The sequence below is a fragment of the Oncorhynchus kisutch genome, linkage group LG24 (genome assembly GCF_002021735.2).
Source record: "Oncorhynchus kisutch isolate 150728-3 linkage group LG24, Okis_V2, whole genome shotgun sequence".
Lineage (NCBI taxonomy): Eukaryota > Metazoa > Chordata > Actinopteri > Salmoniformes > Salmonidae > Oncorhynchus > Oncorhynchus kisutch.
In genome coordinates this window covers 45833248-45851855 of record NC_034197.2, presented here as the reverse complement: position 1 = coordinate 45851855, position 18608 = coordinate 45833248, and the positions used below count along the sequence as shown (strand labels likewise).

Below are 18608 nucleotides of genomic sequence, written 5' to 3'. Positions count from 1 at the left end.
GTTGGGCAAAGACTCAACGTCAATACTCAGACAACATATCCTAAACACCGGGAATGTTCCCCTTCAGTTGGTCAACTTTGACATTTACCTCTACCCCAGCATACCACCCTGCATTCCACTGCTTGCTTGCTTCTGAAGCTACACAGGGTTGGTCCTGATCAGTTCCTGGATGGGAGACCAGATTCTGCTGGAAGTGGTGTTGGGGGGCCAGTAGGAGGCACCCTTTCTTCTGGTCTAAAAATATATCTCAATACCCAAGGGCAGTGATTGGGAACATTGCCCAGTGTAGGGTGCTGTCTTTTGGATGGGATGTTAAATGGGTGTCCTGACTCCCTGTGGTCACTAAAGATCCCATGGCACTTATTGTAAGAGTAGGGGTGTTAACCCCGGTGTCCTGGCTAAATTCCCAATCTGCCCCACATACCATCATGGTCGCCTAACCATCCCCAGTTTATAATTGGCTCATTCATCCTTCTCCCCTGTAGCTATTCCCCAGGTTGTTGCTGTAAATGATAATGTGTTCTCAGTCAACTTACTTGGTAAAATAAATAACCTCTCAATGGTGCCCTTTTCTTGAGAGCAAAACAATTCACCTCTCTTGTCCTCATTCATTTAACACGGAGCACCTGCTCCCCCTGACCACAATTAACAAAAAAGATCACTTCTGGTTGCCCTCATTGATGCCACAGCACCTAATAACTGTTTTCACCCACCCTGAACCCACAAATATGTCAGCCAAAAGGCAGGGGTCCACTTTTTTCTTTTTCCAAAATTTCACTCCTATTGTCACAGACTCATCTTTATCCTGACCCTTGGTGTAAGCCTCGGGCCCCGAGACCTTCACCACACATACCACCTCCAATACATTCACTTCCATTTTCTCCTCCTATCTTCGATCCGGCGTACAGCTCACTCTGCTTACACTTTCTACCATTCTTCTTTAACAAACCATCTCCCTTTGTTCACCATTTTTAACAGACTCAAGCTCACCCTCTTCCTCCCTCTCTCTCTTAGACCTCCTCTTCCTCCCTATCTCTCTTAGACCTCCTCTGCCTCTCTTTTTCCTTCCATTCCTTGCCATTTCAAGGGACGCCATGTAACCGGTTGTGCCATTTAGCCAGTTCGTGACTTGGCCAGGAGTTGAATTCCTGCACCTCAAATGTTCTGCTGCTTGAGCTCTTATTCCTCTTATAGAATATCAGCTCCAAGGTATTGTGGTGCTCCTGCTCCTAAATATAAACAGTACAGGCACACAAAATGAGTACCGGAACCTAATTCAGTCCAAGTCACGAACTGGATAGCGATGACGCCATCCACATATTCCAATGGAACTCCCGATGGCCAAGTATGGGAAAACAGCATACTTGGAGTGTGTCTGAAAGGGGGCATTGCGAAAGGAGCGGGTGGACCACATGTGATGCTAATTATCAGTGGGTGGATCAACAGTGTTGGTGTAATGTCAGTGTCACGTTCTGACCTTTATTTCCTTTGTTTTGTCTTTATTTAGTATGGTCAGGGCGTGAGTTGGGTTGGGCAGTCTATGTTTGTTTTTCTATGTTGGTTTTTGTGTTCAGCCTAGTATGGTTCTCAATCAGAGGCAGGTGTCGTTAGTTGTCTCTGATTGAGAATCATACTTAGGTAGCCTGGGTTTCACTGTTGGTTTGTGGGTGTTTGTTTCCGTGTGAGTGTTTGTCGCCACACGGTACTGTTTCGGTTTTCGTTTCACTCACATCGTTTATTGTTTTGTATTTCAGTGCTCAGTTCGTTTTTAATAAGTCGTCATGAACACTTACCACGCTGCATCTTGGTCCGATCCTTACTCCTCTTCAGACGAAGAGGAAATCTGCCGTTACAGTCAGTGGTGGATCAACAGTGATGGTGTAACGTCAGTGGGTAGATCAACAGTGATGGTGTAACGTCAGTGGGTGGATCAACAGTGATGATGAAATGTCAGTGGGTGGATCAACAGTGATGGTGTAATGTCAGTGGGTGGATCAACAGTGATGGTGTAACATCAGTGGGTGGATCAACAGTGATGGTGTAACGTCAGTGGGGGATCAACAGTGATGGTGTAAAGTCAGTGGGTGGATCAACAGTGATGGTGTAAAGTCAGTGGGTGGATCAACAGTGATGGTGTAACGTCAGTGGGTGGATCAACAGTGATGGTGTAACGTCAGTGGGTGGATCGACAGTGATGGTGTAACGTCAGTGGGTGGATCGACAGTGATGGTGTAACGTCAGTGGGTGGAGCAACAGTGATGGTGTAACGTCAGTGGGTGGAGCAACAGTGATGGTGTAACGTCAGTGGGTGGATCAACAGTGATGGTGTAACGTCAGTGGGTGGATCAACAGTGATGGTGTAACGTCAGTGGTGGATCAACCGTGATGGTGTAACGTCAGTGGGTGGATCAACAGTGATGGTGTAACGTCAGTGGTGGATCAACAGTGATGGTGTAACATCAGTGGGGGATCAACAGTGATGGTGTAACATCAGTGGGGGATCAACAGTGATGGTGTAATGTCAGTGGGTGGATCAACAGTGATGGTGTAACGTCAGTGGGGGATCAACAGTGATGGTGTAACGTCAGTGGGGGATCAACAGTGATGGTGTAACGTCAGTGGGGGATCAACAGTGATGGTGTAACGTCAGTGGGGGGGATCAACAGTGATGGTGTAATGTCAGCGCTCCATTAGTGGTTAGATCGTCCATAGCCAGGTCCACCGCGGGCCAGCTTAGTGTTTACATTGCATGTTAATCAAATTTACGTAGCAGGTTATGAGAGTTAAAGTAGCAGGTTTGGATAAGAAAAATATATCATTTTCGTGGCAGGTTAGGAGAATTCAAAAATCGAATCAAATCAAATTTTATTTGTCATATGTGTCAAATACAACATGTGTAGAACCGACAGTGAAATGCTTTCTTACAAGCCACTAACCAACAATTCAGTTTTACTAACCATAGACTAGTCTACAGTCTGTATTACTAACCATAGACTAGTCTACAGTCTGTATTACTAACCATAGACTAGTCTACAGTCTGTATTACTAACCATAGACTAGTCTACAGTCTGTATTACTAACCATAGACTAGTCTACAGTCTGTTTTACTAACCATAGACTAGTCTACAGTCTGTATTACTAACCATAGACTAGTCTACAGTCTGTATTACTAACCATAGACTAGTCTACAGTCTGTTTTACTAACCATAGACTAGTCTACAGTCTGTTTTACTAACCATAGACTAGTTTACAGTCTGTATTACTAACCATAGACTAGTCTACAGTCTGTATTACTAACCATAGACTAGTCTACAGTCTGTTTTACTAACCATAGACTAGTTTACAGTCTGTATTACTAACCATAGACTAGTCTACAGTCTGTTTTACTAACCATAGACTAGTCTACAGCCTGTTTTACTAACCATAGACTAGCTAGCACTATTATTAACCATAGACTAGTTTTCAGCCTGTTTTACTAACCATAGACTAGTTTACAGCCTGTATTACTAACCATAGACTAGTCTACAGTCTGTAAATTAAGATACTAACCATAGACTAGTCTACACCCTGTAGTATTTGGATATGTCATGTTAGGTGAAAAATGAACACAAGGGTCTGATCCTTAAGAGGTTTTAATTAACACAGTGTCCAATGAAGAGCCAGATGTATACAGAATGGTGTCATCTGCGTAGATGTGGATCAGGGAATCACCCGCAGAAAGAGCAACATCATCGATATATACAGAGAAAAGAGTCGGCCTGAGAATTGAACCCTGTGGTACCCCCATAGAGACTGCCAGAGGTCCGGACAACAGGCCCTGAGATTTGACACAATGAACTCTGTTTGAGAAGTAGTTGGTGAACCAGGCGAGGCAGTCATTTGAGAAACCAAGGCTGTTGAGTCTGCCGATAATGATACAGTGATTGACAGAGTCGAAAGTCTTGCCCAGGTCGATGAAGACAGCTGCACAGTACTGTCTTTTATCGATGGCGGTTATGATATCGGTTAGTAACTTGAGCATGGCTGAGGTGCACCCGTTATCAGAAACCGGATTGCATAGTGGAGAAGGTGTGGTTGGATTTGAAATGGTCAGTGATTTGTATGGTAGGGGATATTGTTAGATTTAGGGTTATGGGGATAAAGATGCACAAACACACTCACTCTGTCATCACTAATAAACACACTCACTCTGTCATCACTAATAAACACACTCAATCTGTCATCAGGGGGAGGCTTGCAAGCCGAGAACACCATCCCAACCGTGAAGCACGGGGGTGGTAGCATCATGTTGTGTGGGGTGCTTCGCTGCAGGAGGGACTGGTGCACTTCACAAAATGGATGGCATCATGAGGTAGGAAAATTATGTGGATATATTGAAGCAACATCTAAAGACATCTAAAGACTTGGTCGCAAATGGGTCTTCCAAATGGACAATGACCCCAAGCATACTTCCAAAGTTGTGGCAAAATGGCTTTAAGAAAACAAAGTCAAGGTATTGGAGTGGCCAAGGGGGGGTGATTAGTGTCGATGGCGGCTCCGGTGCAGGTCGTAGCCCCCCGCCCAGACCCCGGATCCGGCCATGGCGCCGGCTTAACGCCGTGCCTGGACTGGGCACAGGCACAGAGGAAGGCTCCGGCCTTGGAGTGGGACAGGACACCGTGCCTGGACTGGCAACAGGCGCAGAGGGAAGCTCCTGCCATGGAGCTGGACTGGGCACCATGCCTGGACTGGGCATCGGCGCAGAGGAGAGCTCCTGCCCTGGATAGGGACTGTGGACCGTCGCAGGAGGTTCTGGACTGTGGACCGTCGCAGGAGGTTCTGGACTGTGGACCGTCGCAGGAGGTTCTGGACTGTGCACCGTCACAGGAGGTTCTGGACTGTGGACCGTCGCAGGAGGTTCTGGACTGTGGACCGTCGCAGGAGGTTCTGGACTGTGGACCGTCGCAGGGGGTTCTGGACTGTGGACCGTCGCAGGGGGTTCTGGACTGTGGACCGTCGCGGGAGGTTCCGGACTGTGGACCGTCGCGGGAGGTTCCGGACTGTGGACCGTCGCAGGAGGTTCTGGACTGTGGACCGTCGCAGGAGGTTCTGGACTGTGGACCGTCGCGGGAGGTTCCTGGACTGTGGACCGTCGCGGGAGGTTCCGGGCTGTGGACCGTCGCGGGAGGTTCCGGGCTGTGGACCGTCGCGGGAGGTTCCGGGCTGTGGACCGTCGCGGGAGGTTCCGGGCTGTGGACCGTCGCGGGAGGTTCCGGGCTGTGGACCGTCGCGGGAGGTTCCGGGCTGTGGACCGTCGCTGGAGGTTCCGGGCTGTGGACCGTCGCTGGAGGTTCCGGGCTGTGGACCGTCGCAGGAGGTTCCGGGCTGTGGACCGTCGCAGGAGGTTCCGGGCTGTGGACCGTCGCAGGAGGTTCCGAAATGGGAATTGTCGCCGGAAGCTCTGGACTGGGAATTGTCGCCGGAAGCTCTGGAATGGGAACCGTCGCCACAAGCTCTGGACTATGAACCGTCACCGGAATCTCTGGACTGTGAATGCGCACTGGAGGCCTAATGCGTGGAGCAGGTACAGGACGTACCGGACTGAGGAGGTGCACTGGAGGCCTGGTGCGTGGAGCCGGCACAGGTGGTACTGGACTGGGGACACGTACTTCAGGGCGAGTGCGAGGAGGAGACACAGGACGCACCGGACTGGGGAGGCGCTCTGGAGGCAAGAAGCGTGGAGCCAGCCCAAGTTGCACCAGACTGCTAACCAGATCCTCTGGTCGGATGTTGAGCAGAACACACTTGCACAACATCTCTCTCATCTCTCTCTCTCCCAACTTCCCCATTGCCTCCCTGACAGTCTCTGGCTCTTCAGGGCGAGTGCAGGGAGCAGGCACAGGACGTACCGGGCTGGGGCGGTGCACTGGTTGCCTGGTGCGTGGAGCTGGCACAGATGGTACCGGGCTGAGAAGGCGCTCTTCAGCGTGCCAGCGCTGCAGCATATTCCTTGCCAGAACCCCTGTCCGGTGTCTCTCATTAAATTCCTCTATCGACTCACACACAGGCTCTGGCACTCTCCTCTGCTAGAACGCTAAATCCGCCGACCACCCCTCATGCCCCTCCCCAAAATAATATTGGGGTTGTCCTTGGGCTTTCTGTGGATGCGAACCCTGGCGTAATCACTGTCCTCCATTTCTTCCTTCCGTCTGCTGCCAAGGAAGGGTTTCGCATCCTTTCATGTCCTCCCAAGTCCAAAACTTCCTCATCTCATGTTCACGCTGCTTGGTCCTTTGTTGGTGGGATATTCTGTCACGAACATGAGGAGAGACGGACCAAGGCGCAGTGGATGTTGATTTCCACATATTTATTATGAAGTGAAACTTAGCAAAACAAAACAATAAATCAAATAAACTAACAACGAAACGTGACGACGTGGTGCACATGCACAAAACACAAAATAATATCCCACAAATGCAGGTGGGGAAACAACCTACCTAAATATGATCCCCAATCAGAGGCAACGATAAACAGCTGCCTCTAATTGGGAACCATATTAGCACCCACATAGAAATATCGATACTAGATCACCCCCTAGTCATGCCCTGACCTACTACACCATGGAGAACTAAGGGCTCTCTATGGTCAGGGTGTGACACTCACCCAATGTGAGACGGAACCGCTATTATTTTTTTATTTTTAGACCTTATGGCCAGAACCACCTAGCCATCAGAAGCTAACCAGCTAATTAGCTACAAGCTATTTCATCATTGTTAGCCACTGCTAGCGGCCTTTACCTTCTGCACAGATATCAGGCCTTTTTTTTAGCCTGGATAATACTCGCCAGCCTACCAGTATCGGACTGTTTCTCCACTACAACGTTGGATTCCTGCCATAAACTCTAGATCCATTGCTCCTGATCTTCAACGCTAGCTAGCTAGCACCCACCGAGTTACCCAGCACCGACGCTATCCCTGAGGCCCACCTCCCGGCCTACTCAGTTGTTCACCTGGACTCCACCCAAACACGGCTAGAATCCACTACTCCACCGGATCCTTAACGTAAGCTCTGGACCTTGGCACCGGATCACCGCTGCTACCAAGTGGCTATAGTGGCTAAATTACTACAACTACAATATCTCTTTTGCCATCTGGCTTGGATTCTTTGTCGACACGGTGCCCCGCCGCACCACTACAACTGGTCTGCCGACGAATACTCCATCTGATGTGCCTTGAACCGGCCTCCGTCGGATGTCGGTGCAGACGCTTCTACTATCCCCGGGCTACTAACTTTAAACGCCTGCTACTCCGCGGCTTCCCTGTTCCATCTATTGCTGCCTCCTGGACCCTATGATCACTTGGCTACATAGCTGATGCCTGCTGGACTGTCCATTAATCACGGTACTCCATTCTGTTTATTTCTTGTTTATCTGTCGGCCCCAGCCGCGAACTCAGGCTCTGTGTGTAGTTAACCGAACCTCTCTGCCCATTCATCGCCGTTTTACCTGTTGTTGTTTTAGCTGATTAGCTGTTGTTGTCTTACCCATTGTTGTAAACCCAGGCCCTGCGTGTCCCCAGGCACCCTCATTTGTTAACTCATGTGATCAAAAAAGCCTTGGTTTCATGCATGTTAACATCAGATGTCTCCTCCCTAAGTTTGTTTTACTCACTGCTTTAGCACACTCTGCCAACCCTGATGTCCTTGCTGTCTCTGAATCCTGGCTTAGGAAGGCCACCAAAAATGTGGAGATTTCCATACCCAACTACAACATTTTCCGTCAAGATAGAACTGCCAAAGGGGGAAGAGTTGCAATCCTCTGCAGAGAGAGCTTGCAAAGTTCTGTCATACTTTCCAGGTCTATGCTCAAACAGTTCGAGCTTCTAATTTTAAAAATGAATCTCTCCAGAAATAAGTCTCTCACTGTTGCCGCCTGCTATTGACCCCCCTCCACTCCCAGCTGTGCCCTGGACACCATATGTGAATTGATCACCCCCCACCTAGGTTCCGAGTTCGTTCTGTTAGGTGACCTAAACTGGGATATGCTTAACACCCCGGCAGTCCTACAATCTAAGCTAGATGCCTTCAATCTCACACAAATCATCAAGGAACCCACCAGGTACAACCCTAAATCCGTAAACATGGGTACCCTCATAGAAATTATCCTGACCAACTTGCCCTCCAAATATACCTCCGCTGTTTTCAATCAGGATCTCAGCGATCACTGCCTCATTGCCTGTATCTGCTATGGGTTCGCGGTCAAATGACCACCCCTCATCACTGTCAAACGCTCCCTAAAACACTTCTGCGAGCAGGCCTTTCTAATCGACCTGGCACGGGTATCCTGAAGGATATTGACCTCATCCCGTCAGCCGAGGATGCCTGGTCGTTCTTTAAAAGTAATTTCCTCACCATCTTAGATAAGCATGCCCCTTTCAAAAAATGTAGAACTAAGAATAGATATAGCCCTTGGTTCACTCCAGACCTGACTGCCCTTGACCAGCACAAAAACATCCTGTGGCGGACTGCAATAGCATCGAATAGTCCCCGCGATATGCAACTTCAGGGAAGTCAGGAACCAATACACGCAGTCAGTCAGGAAAGCAAAGGCTAGCTTTTTCAAGCAGAAATTTGCATCCTGTAGCTCTAACTCCAAAAAGTTTTGGGAGAACAAGAGCACCACCTCCCAGCTGCCCACTGCACTGAGGCTAGGTAACATGGTCACCACCGATAAATCCATGATAATCGAAAATTTCAATAAGCATTTCTCAACGGCTGGCCATTCCTTCCTCCTAGCTACTACAACCCCAGACAACAGCTCCGGACAATAGACTATGGCTGGGATTCACAGGATTCAATCCAATCTCAGGTTATGTTCAGGGTATACAATGAATATGTTAGCTACTTTGGAAATTGTCTAAGCCGCGGTGCCTAAATCAGGTAAACGGATGAATCCCAGCCAAACCCAACAGAAACATGACAGCAGATACAACGTTCCTAAAAACGTTGCCTTGGAGTAGGGGCTTACAAGTATGGCATGACTGTCTTCTGTTAGTGTGTGTGTGTGTGTGTGTGTGTGTGTGTGTGTGTGTGTGTGTGTGTGTGTCAGGGACAGGTCTGCCTCCAGAAGAGTCCTTTTTAGGGATGGATGATAAGAGAATACCCTCACCTTATCAGAGGGTTCAGGCTGTTATCTCTGGATATTAATACACACTGTAGGGTCCCACACCTCCTCCATTCTCTCTCTCTCTCCCTCTCCCTCTTTCTCTCTCTCCTTTCTCTCGCTTGCTCTCTCTCTCTCTCTCTCTCCTTTCTCTCGCTTTCTCTCTCTCTCCTTTCTCTCGCTTGCTCTCTCTCTCTCTCTCTCTCCTTTCTCTCGCTTTCTCTCTCTCTCCTTTCTCTCGCTTGCTCTCTCTCTCTCTCTCTCCTTTCTCTCGCTTGCTCTCTCTCTCTCTCTCTCTCTTTCTCTCTCTCTCTCTTTCTCTCTCTCTTTCTCTCTCTCCTTTCTCTCTCTCTCTCTCTCTTTCTCTCTCTTTCTCTCTCTCCTTTCTCTCCCTCTCCCTCTTTCTCTCTCTCCTTTCTCTCGCTTGCTCTCTCTCTCTCTCTCTCTCCTTTCTCTCGCTTTCTCTCTCTCTCCTTTCTCTCGCTTGCTCTCTCTCTCTCTCTCTCTCTCCTTTCTCTCGCTTTCTCTCTCTCTCCTTTCTCTCGCTTGCTCTCTCTCTCTCTCTCTCCTTTCTCTCGCTTGCTCTCTCTCTCTTTCTCTCTCTCTCTCTTTCTCTCTCTCTCCTTTCTCTCTCTCTTTCTCTCTCTCCTTTCTCTCTCTCTCTCTCTCTTTCTCTCTCTTTCTCTCTCTCCTTTCTCTTTCTCTCTCTCCTTTCTCTCGCTCTCCCTCTTTCTCTCGCTCTCCCTCTTTCTCTCTCTCCTTTCTCTCGCTTGCTCCCTCTTTCTCTCTCCTTTCTCTCGCTTGCTCCCTCTTTCTCTCTCTCCTTTCTCTCGCTTGCTCTCTCTCTCTCTCTCGCTCTCCCTCTTTCTCTCTCTCCTTTCTCTCGCTTGCTCTCTCTCTCTCTCTCTCTCTCTCTCTCTCTCTCTCTCTCTCTCTCTCTCTCTCTCTCTCTCTCTCTCTCTCTCTCTCTCTCTCTCTCTCTCTCTCTCTCTCTCTCTCTCTCTCTCTCTCTCTACAGAGGAGGCCAAACCTAAATTCAAGTAAGTCCTCCAACATGTTAATGTATGGAAGTTTAGATTGGATTAGAATATGGAAACTATGCTGGGAGTTGTTGTTGTCCATTCTTATTCTCTATCTCTCTCTCTCTTTCTCTCCCAATTCAATTGGGATTTATCGGCACGGGAAACATATATTTAGTCAAATAAACAATGAACAAAATTGAGAAGAAACAAACGTAACATAAAAAAAACAATAGAAATTAACAGGAAACATTGCACTCAAAAAGGTTTAAAAAAGAAAGACATTTCAAGTGTTATATTATCAGCTATGTGCAGTGTTTTAGCAATGTGCAAATAGTTGTAGTATGAACAGATAAATATAGGTTGTATTTACAATGTTGTTTGTGCTCCACTGGTTGCCCTTTTCTCATGGCAACGGACCACAAATCTTGCTGCTGTGATTGCACACTGTGGTAACACATATGGGAGTTTATCAGTGCTGGATTTCTTTTCAAATTCTTTATGGGTCTGTGTGATCTGTGGGAAATATGTGTCTCTAATATGGTCATTATTTGGCAGGAGGTTAGGAAGTGAAGCTCAGTTTCCACCTCATTGTGTGTACAGTGGGCACATATACTGCCTTCTCTTGAGAGCCAGGTCTGCCTAAGGAGACCTCTCTCGATAGCAAGGCTATGCTGACTGAGTCTATACATACTCAAAGCTTTTCTTAATTTTGGGTCAGTGACAGCGGTCAGGTATTCTGCCACTGTGTACTCTCTGTTTAGGGCCAGATTGCGTTCCAATTTGCTCTGTTTTTTTGTTGATTCTTTCCAGTGTGTCAAATAGTTATCTTTTTGCTTTCTTGTAATTTGGTTGGGTCTAATTTTGTTGCTGGCCTGGGGCTCTGTGGAGTCTGTGTTTGTGAACCCCAGAACCAGCTGGCTGAGAGGACTCATTCCTAGGTTAATCTCTGAAGGTGAGTGCTTTGTGGTGGCATGTGTGGGCATCGCTTCCTTTTAAGTGTGTGTGTGTGTGTGTGTGTGTGTGTGTGTGTGTGTGTGTGTGTGTGTGTGTGTGTGTGTGTGTGTGTGACAGGTCTGCCTCCAGAAGAGTCCTTTTTAGGGATGGATGATAAGAGAATACCCTCACCCTATCAGAGTGTTCAGGCTGTTATCTCTGGATATTAATACACACTGTAGGGTCCCACACCTCCTCCATTCTCTCCTTCTCCTTCTCTCTCTCTCCCTCTCTCTCTCTCTTTCTCCTATTGTCACGTTTCTGTTGATCAGTGGAAAATACTTCTAACTGAAGTCAGTTCTTCTCTCCATCTGTCAGGTATGTCTGACCGCTGTACCTTTCTACAAAGATATACCTTTCTACAAAGATAAACCTTTCTACAAAGATATACCTTTCCACCCATAGCTGTATATTCATGTATGTAATATAATGTAATATAGAACATGTATAGATGTATATTCATGTATGTAATATAGAACATGTATCGATGTATATTCATGTATGTAATATAGAACATGTATAGATGTATATTCATGTATGTAATATAATGTAATATAGAACATGTATAGATGTATATTCATGTATGTAATATAATGTAATATAGAAAATGTTTAGATGTATATTCATGTATGTAATATAGAACATGTATAGATGTATATTCATGTATGTAATATAATGTGATATAGAACATGTATAGCTGTATATTCATGTATGTAATATAGAACATGTATAGATGTATATTCATGTATGTAATATAATGTAATATAGAACATGTATAGATGTATATTCATGTATGTAATATAGAACATGTATCGATGTATATTCATGTATGTAACATAATGTAATACAGAATATATATGGTTGTGTAAAAATGTATATTCATGGGTTTTTATGTCACTTCACCTCATAGCTTAACTTTCTATTAGGGTTAGGGTTAGCTAGCTAATGACAACATTGTTTTCTGTCTAAAGTGAATCTGGCGACATTTATAATGATAACAAAGTTGTTTCAACTAATGATTTGCCTATGTTAGCATTTTATTTACAAGACACTGTATTGTAATTTGGACAAAATCATCATTAAGACCTTTTTAGAATAAGTGGAGGAACCTAAAAGGTTGGTTCATAACAATGTGACCGTGAAACCCATGAATAGGTATTGATATGGTAATGGACTGTATATATATGTGTATATGTGTATATGTGTATATGTGTATATGTGTATATGTGTATATGTGTATATGTGTATATATATGTGTTTGTGTGTATTGTTTTCTCTAGACCAGAGCAACCATGTCAGACAATGAAGAGGTTGAAGAGTTTGAGTAAGTCTTTATTCATTATATGTGTACAATGGTGTAAAGCCACGAAGTAAAAATACTTTGAAGTACGACTTAATTATTTTTTAAGGGTATCTGTACTTAACTTTAGCATTTCGATGTGTAGCAGGACAGGAAAATTGTCAAATTCACACACTTATCAAGAGAACACGTGGTCATCCCTTCTATATCACATTATCAACCAGATATACTAACCTGTATATATGTAGTATCATATTATCAACCCTATCCCTACCTATAAAGTCTCACATTTCACTTACTTATATATTTTGTTGAATTTCTGTTTCTAATGCCTGTTGTTTTCTGTGATTTATAATTTCTTATTCATCCACAGGGAGCAGAATGGTAAGTTCTGTGTGTTTGTACGTGTTTTATGTGTGTGTGTGCTTGTACGAAGGGCTATATAAATACATTTGATTTGATTTTGATTTGTGTGTGTCTGTGTGTCTGTGCCAAATCAAATCATATCAAAGTGTAATGTTATTGGTCACATCCACATGGTTAGCAGATGATAATGTGACTGTAGCGAAATGCTTGTGCTTCTAGTTCCGACAATGCAGCAATATCTAACATGTAATCTAACAGTTCCACAACAACTACCTAATACACACACATCTAAGTAAAGGGATGGAAAAAAATATGTACATATAAATATATGGATGGGCCGTGACTGACCGGCATAGACGAGATGCAATAGATGGGGTAAAATACAGTACATACATATGAGATGAGTAATGCAAATATGTAAACATCATTATTAAAGTGGCATTGATAAAGTGACGAGTGATCCATTATGTTAGAGTGGCCCATGACCTCAAGTCTGTATGTAGACAGCAGCCTCTCTGTCTTAGTGGTGGCTGTTTAACAGTCTGATGGCCTTGAGATAGAAGCCATTTTTTCAGTCTCTCGGTCTCAGCTTTACTGACCTCGCCTTCTGCATGGTGATGAGGTGAACAGGCAGTGGCTCAGGGGATGATCTTTTTGGCCTTCCTGTGACATCGGGTGCTGTAGGTGTCCCGGAGGGCAGATAGTTTGCCCCCCAGTGATGCGTTGTGCAGACCGCACTACCCTCTGGAGAGCCCTACGGTTGTGGGCGGTGCAGTTTCCATACCAGGCGGTGATACAGCCGACAAGACGCTCAAAAATGTGCATCTGTAGAAGTTTGTGAGGGTATTAGGTGACAAGCCACATTTCTTCATCCTCCTGAGTATGGGGAGGCGCTGCTGCGCCTTCTTCACCACGCTGTCTGTGTGGACCATTTCAGTTTCAGTCATTTCAGTTTGTACGCCGAGGAACTTGAAACTTTCCACAGCACCCACTGCTGTTTCCATGATTATTTCCTTTGTTTTGTTGATGTTGAGTGAGAGGTTATTTTCCTGACACCACACTCTGAGTGCCCTCACCTCCTTCATATTGGCTGTCTCGTCGTTGTTGGTGACCAAGCCTACTACTGTTGTGTCGTCTGCAAACTTGATGATTGAGTTGGAGGTGTGCATGGCACGCAGCCATGGGTGAACGGGGAGTACAGGATAGGGCTGAGCATGCACCCTTGTGGGGCCCCAGTGTTGAGAATCAGTAAAGTGGAGATGTTGTTTCCTAACTTCATCACCTGGGGGCGGCCCGTCAGGAAGTCCAGGACCCAATCGCACAAGGAGGGGTTGAGACCAAGGGTCCCTAACCCTAGACCAGGGGTGGGCCTAGACCCTAACCCTAGACCAGGGGTGGGCCTAGACCCTAACCCTAACCCTAGACCAGGGGTGGGTCTAGACCAGGGGTGGGCCTAGACCAGGGTGGGCCTAGACCCTAACCCTAGACCAGGGATGGGTCTAGACCAGGGGTGGGCCTAGACCAGGGGTAGGCAACTCCAGTCCTTGAGGGCCTGGTTGGTGTTACACTTTTCTCAGAGCGAACACAGCTGATTAATCAAATTGCATGGTTTGAACAAAGGATTCGGGAAAGTCATATTCCTGGTCGTAGTGCTGATAAATTGATGACGCTCTGATTTCCAATAGTTCTTCCTGCCTTCCTGCCTTCAGGTTTTCTGGGCTAACAATGTAAGAAATAATACATTAAAAAAATACTAGATAGTTTCCTAAGGACTAGAAGCGAGGCGACCCGCTCTGTCGGTGCCATCTTGCTTTGTGTTTCTGTGTGTGTCTGTATGTTTCTGTGTGTGTGTCTGTGTGTTTCTGTGTGTGTTCTCATTTAATATTTCTCTCTGTCTTGTCTGTTCCAGAGGAGGAGGTTGAAGGTAAGAAATGAATACAACCACACACGCGCACACACACACACACACACACACACACACACACACACACAGACAGACACAAACGCAGATACACACACACACACACACAGACAGACACAAACGCAGATACACACACACACACAAACACATATATACACACACATACATATATACACACACATACATATATACACACACACACATATATACACACACATACATATATACACACACATACATATATACACACACACATATATACACACACACACATATATACACATACAGACAGACACACACACAGACTGTTTTTGTGTGTGTGTGTTTTATTTATTTATTTTATTTAACCAGGTAGTTTAGTTGAGAACACGTTCTCATTTGCAACTGTGTGTGGCACTGGCTTCTGTACTGCTGTTTAGCTGATACACTAACATAACTCTTGAGAGGAGAAGGAGGAAGGAGAGGAGGATGAGGAGGATGAGGGAGAGGAAGAAGGTAGTGCTCCTGCTGCTGCTTATCTATGTTGCTACCTTAACCCCCCCCCCCCCCCCCAACACACACACACATGAATGCTCGAAGATGTACTGGGGTGGAGCTTCTGTCAACTAATAATTATCAGGCGGTGCTGACTCTTCAACTCAGCCACCCCCTATCTGTCATGTCTGTCTCTCCAGCTCAGCCACCTCCTATCTGTCATGTCTGTCTCTCCAGCTCAGCCACCTCCTTCTGTCATGTCTGTCTCTCCAGCTCAGCCACCTCCTTCTTTCATGTCTGTCTCTCCAGCTCTCTCTGGCTGAGCCTCTACCGTGGTATCTACTGGCACACACACTTTAAAGGTCCAGTATGTTGCTTTATGGGAAACCAGACAAAATTCACAGATTTTTTTTTTTAGGTTCTCATTGAAGTCTATCAGTTCCATGAGCTCTCTTTTTATGCTTCCTGCCCTTAAGTTTGGCTCTGGCGTCTGTGAACTTTCTGTTTTGTACACCAGCTTCAAACATCTGTGGTTATTGGAAATACAGTGCCTTCAGAAACTATTCAGTCCCCCTAAAAGTAGATGTTTTGTCACTGATCTACACTCAATACTTAAAAAATGTATTCAAAATAAAAAGCTGAGAAGTCTTTTAGTCATTTAGACAGCAGACTGGGATAGGGAGCGATTGAATATGTCCGTAAATACACCAGCCAGCTGGTCTGAGCATGCTCTGTGGACGGGGTTAAGGATGCCGTCTGGGCCAGCAGCCTTACGAGGGTTAACACGTTCACGTCGGCCACGAAGAAGGAGAGGGGCAGCCCGCAGTCCTTGGAAGCGTGCTGCATCAGCGGCAATGTATTATCCGATTGGTCAGACCAGCTTTGAATAGTTCTAGTCACAGGTACATCCTGTTTGAGTGTCTGCCTATAGGACGATAGGAGCAAGATGTGTAAAATGGAGCCGGAATTAGATGGTAGACGTTTTACGTGCCCCCAGCCGATTTGTGTTTTTCATTTGTTTATTTGCATTGTTTGTAACTTATTTTTTTACTTGTTTTGTACATAATGTTCCCGCTACCGTCTTTTATGACCGAAAATAGCTTCAAGACATCAGGACTGTGATTACTCACCACGGACTAGCAGAATCCTCTTTTTCCTTCACGACTCTGACGACTCTGACAAGCCCGACGCGAAGGATACACTGCTTCCCTGATCCCCGTGATCTGCATGAAGAGGAGACGGAGAAAGAGTGGCCGCAGGTCGGGCTGCCTTCTGAGAATTCGTAGGCGATGAAATTAACCCCCAATTCCCTCCATTCTGCGAGCAAACGTGCAATCTTTGGACAATAATTGACAAGTTACACGGAAGATTAAACTACCAACGGGAAAATAAAAACTGTAACATCTTATGCTTCACGGAGTCGTGGCTGAATGACGACAACATCAACATACAGCTGGTTGGTTATATGATGTATCGGCAGGATAGAACAGCGGCATCTGGTAAGACAAGGGGCAGCGGTCTTTGTATTTTTGTAAACAACAGCTGGTGCACGATATCTAAGGAAGTCTCAAACTATTGATTGCCTGAGGTAGAGTATCTCATGATAAGCTGTAGCCCACACTACCTACCAAGAGAGTTTTAATTTGTACTCTTTGTAGCTGTTTACATACCACCACAGTCAGAGGCTGGCACTAAGACAGCATTGAATGAGCTGTATTCCGCCATAAGCAAACAAGAAAACACTCACCCAGAGGCAGCGCTCCTAGTAGCTGGGGAGTTTAATACAGGGAAACCTAAATCCGTTTTACCAAATTTCTATCAGCATGTTAAATGTGCAACCAGAAGAAAAATAACTCTGGACCACCTATACTCCACACACACGGATGCATACAAAGCTCTCCCTTGCCCTCCATTTGGCAAATCTGACCGTAATTCTATCCTGATTCCTGCTTACAAGCAAACATTTAAGAAGAAAGCACCAGTGACTAGATCAATAAAAAAGTGTTCAGAGGAAGCAGATGCTAAGCTACAGGACTGTTTTGCTAGCACAGACTGGAATATGTAAGAGTACACTACATCAGTCATTGGCTTCATCAAGAAGTGCATCGATGACGTTGTCCCCACAGTGACCGTAAGTACATACCCCAACCAGAAGCCATGGATTACAGGCAGCATCCGCACTGAGCTAAAAGCTAGAACTGCTGCTTTCAAGGAGCGGAACTGTAAACCTGAAGCTTATAAGAAGTCCTGCAATGCCCTCCAATGAACCATTAAACAGACAAAGCATCAATACAGGACTAAGATTGAATCGCACTACTCTGGCTCTGATGCTCGTTGGATGTGGCAGGGCTTGTAAACCATTACAGATTACAAAGGAAAGCACAGCCGAGAGCTGCCCAGTGACACGAGCCTACCAGACGAGCCAAACTACTTCTATGCTTGCTTCGAGGCAATTAACACTGAAACAAGCATGAGAGCCTCAGCTGTTCCGGAAGACCATGTGATCACGCCCTCCACAGCCGATGTGAGTAAGACCTTTTAAAAAGATCAACATTCACAAGGTCGCAGGGCCAGATGGATTACCAGGACGTGTACTGCGAACATGCGGTGACCAACTGGCAAGTGTCTTCACTGACATTTTCAACCTCTCCCTGTCCGAGTCTGTAATACCAACATGTTTTAAGCAGACCACCATTGTCGCTGTGCCCAAGAACCCGAAGGTAACCTGCCTAAATGACTACTGACCCGTTGCACTCACGTCTGTAGCCATGAAGTGATTTGAAAGGCTGGTAATGGCTCACATCAACACCATCGTCTCAGAAACCCGAGACCCACTCCAATTTGCATACAGATCCACAGATGAGGCAATCTCCATTGCACTCCACACTGCCCATTCCCACCTGGACAAAAGGAACACCTATGTGAGAATGCTATTCATTGACTACAGCTGTGCGTTCAACATCATAATACCCTCAAAGCTCATCACGAAGCTAAGGACCCTGGGACTAAACACCTCCCTCTGCAACTGGATCCTGGACTTCCTGACGGGCCGCCCCCAGGTGGTAAGGGTAGGTAACAACACATCCGCCACACTGATCCTCAACACAGGGGCCCCTCAGGGGTGCGTGCTCCGTTCCCTCCTGTACTCCTTCTTCACTCAGGACTGCACGGCCAGGCACAACTCCAACACTATCATTAAATTTGCCGATGACACAACCTGTCACAGCCTGATCACCGACAATAACGAGACAGCTTATAGGGAGGAGGTCAGTGACCTGGCCTTGTGGTGCCAGGACAACAACCTCTCCCTCAACGTGAACAAGATAAAGGAGATGATTGTGGACTCCAGGAAAAAGAGGACCGAGCACACCCCCATTATCATCGACAGGGCTT

The 18608-nt window shown here is 46.1% G+C and overlaps 1 long non-coding RNA gene across 1 annotated transcript; it reads left to right on the top strand.

Annotated features, from left to right (window-relative positions):
• Positions 1–10164: 10164 nt before the first annotated feature.
• On the top strand, positions 10165–15237 carry LOC116357005 (uncharacterized). The gene is made up of 6 exons (XR_004205302.1): positions 10165–10179; positions 11050–11472; positions 12435–12478; positions 12828–12838; positions 14730–14744; positions 15228–15237. It is a non-coding gene; the product is annotated as an uncharacterized LOC116357005 (long non-coding RNA).
• Positions 15238–18608: the final 3371 nt, after the last annotated feature.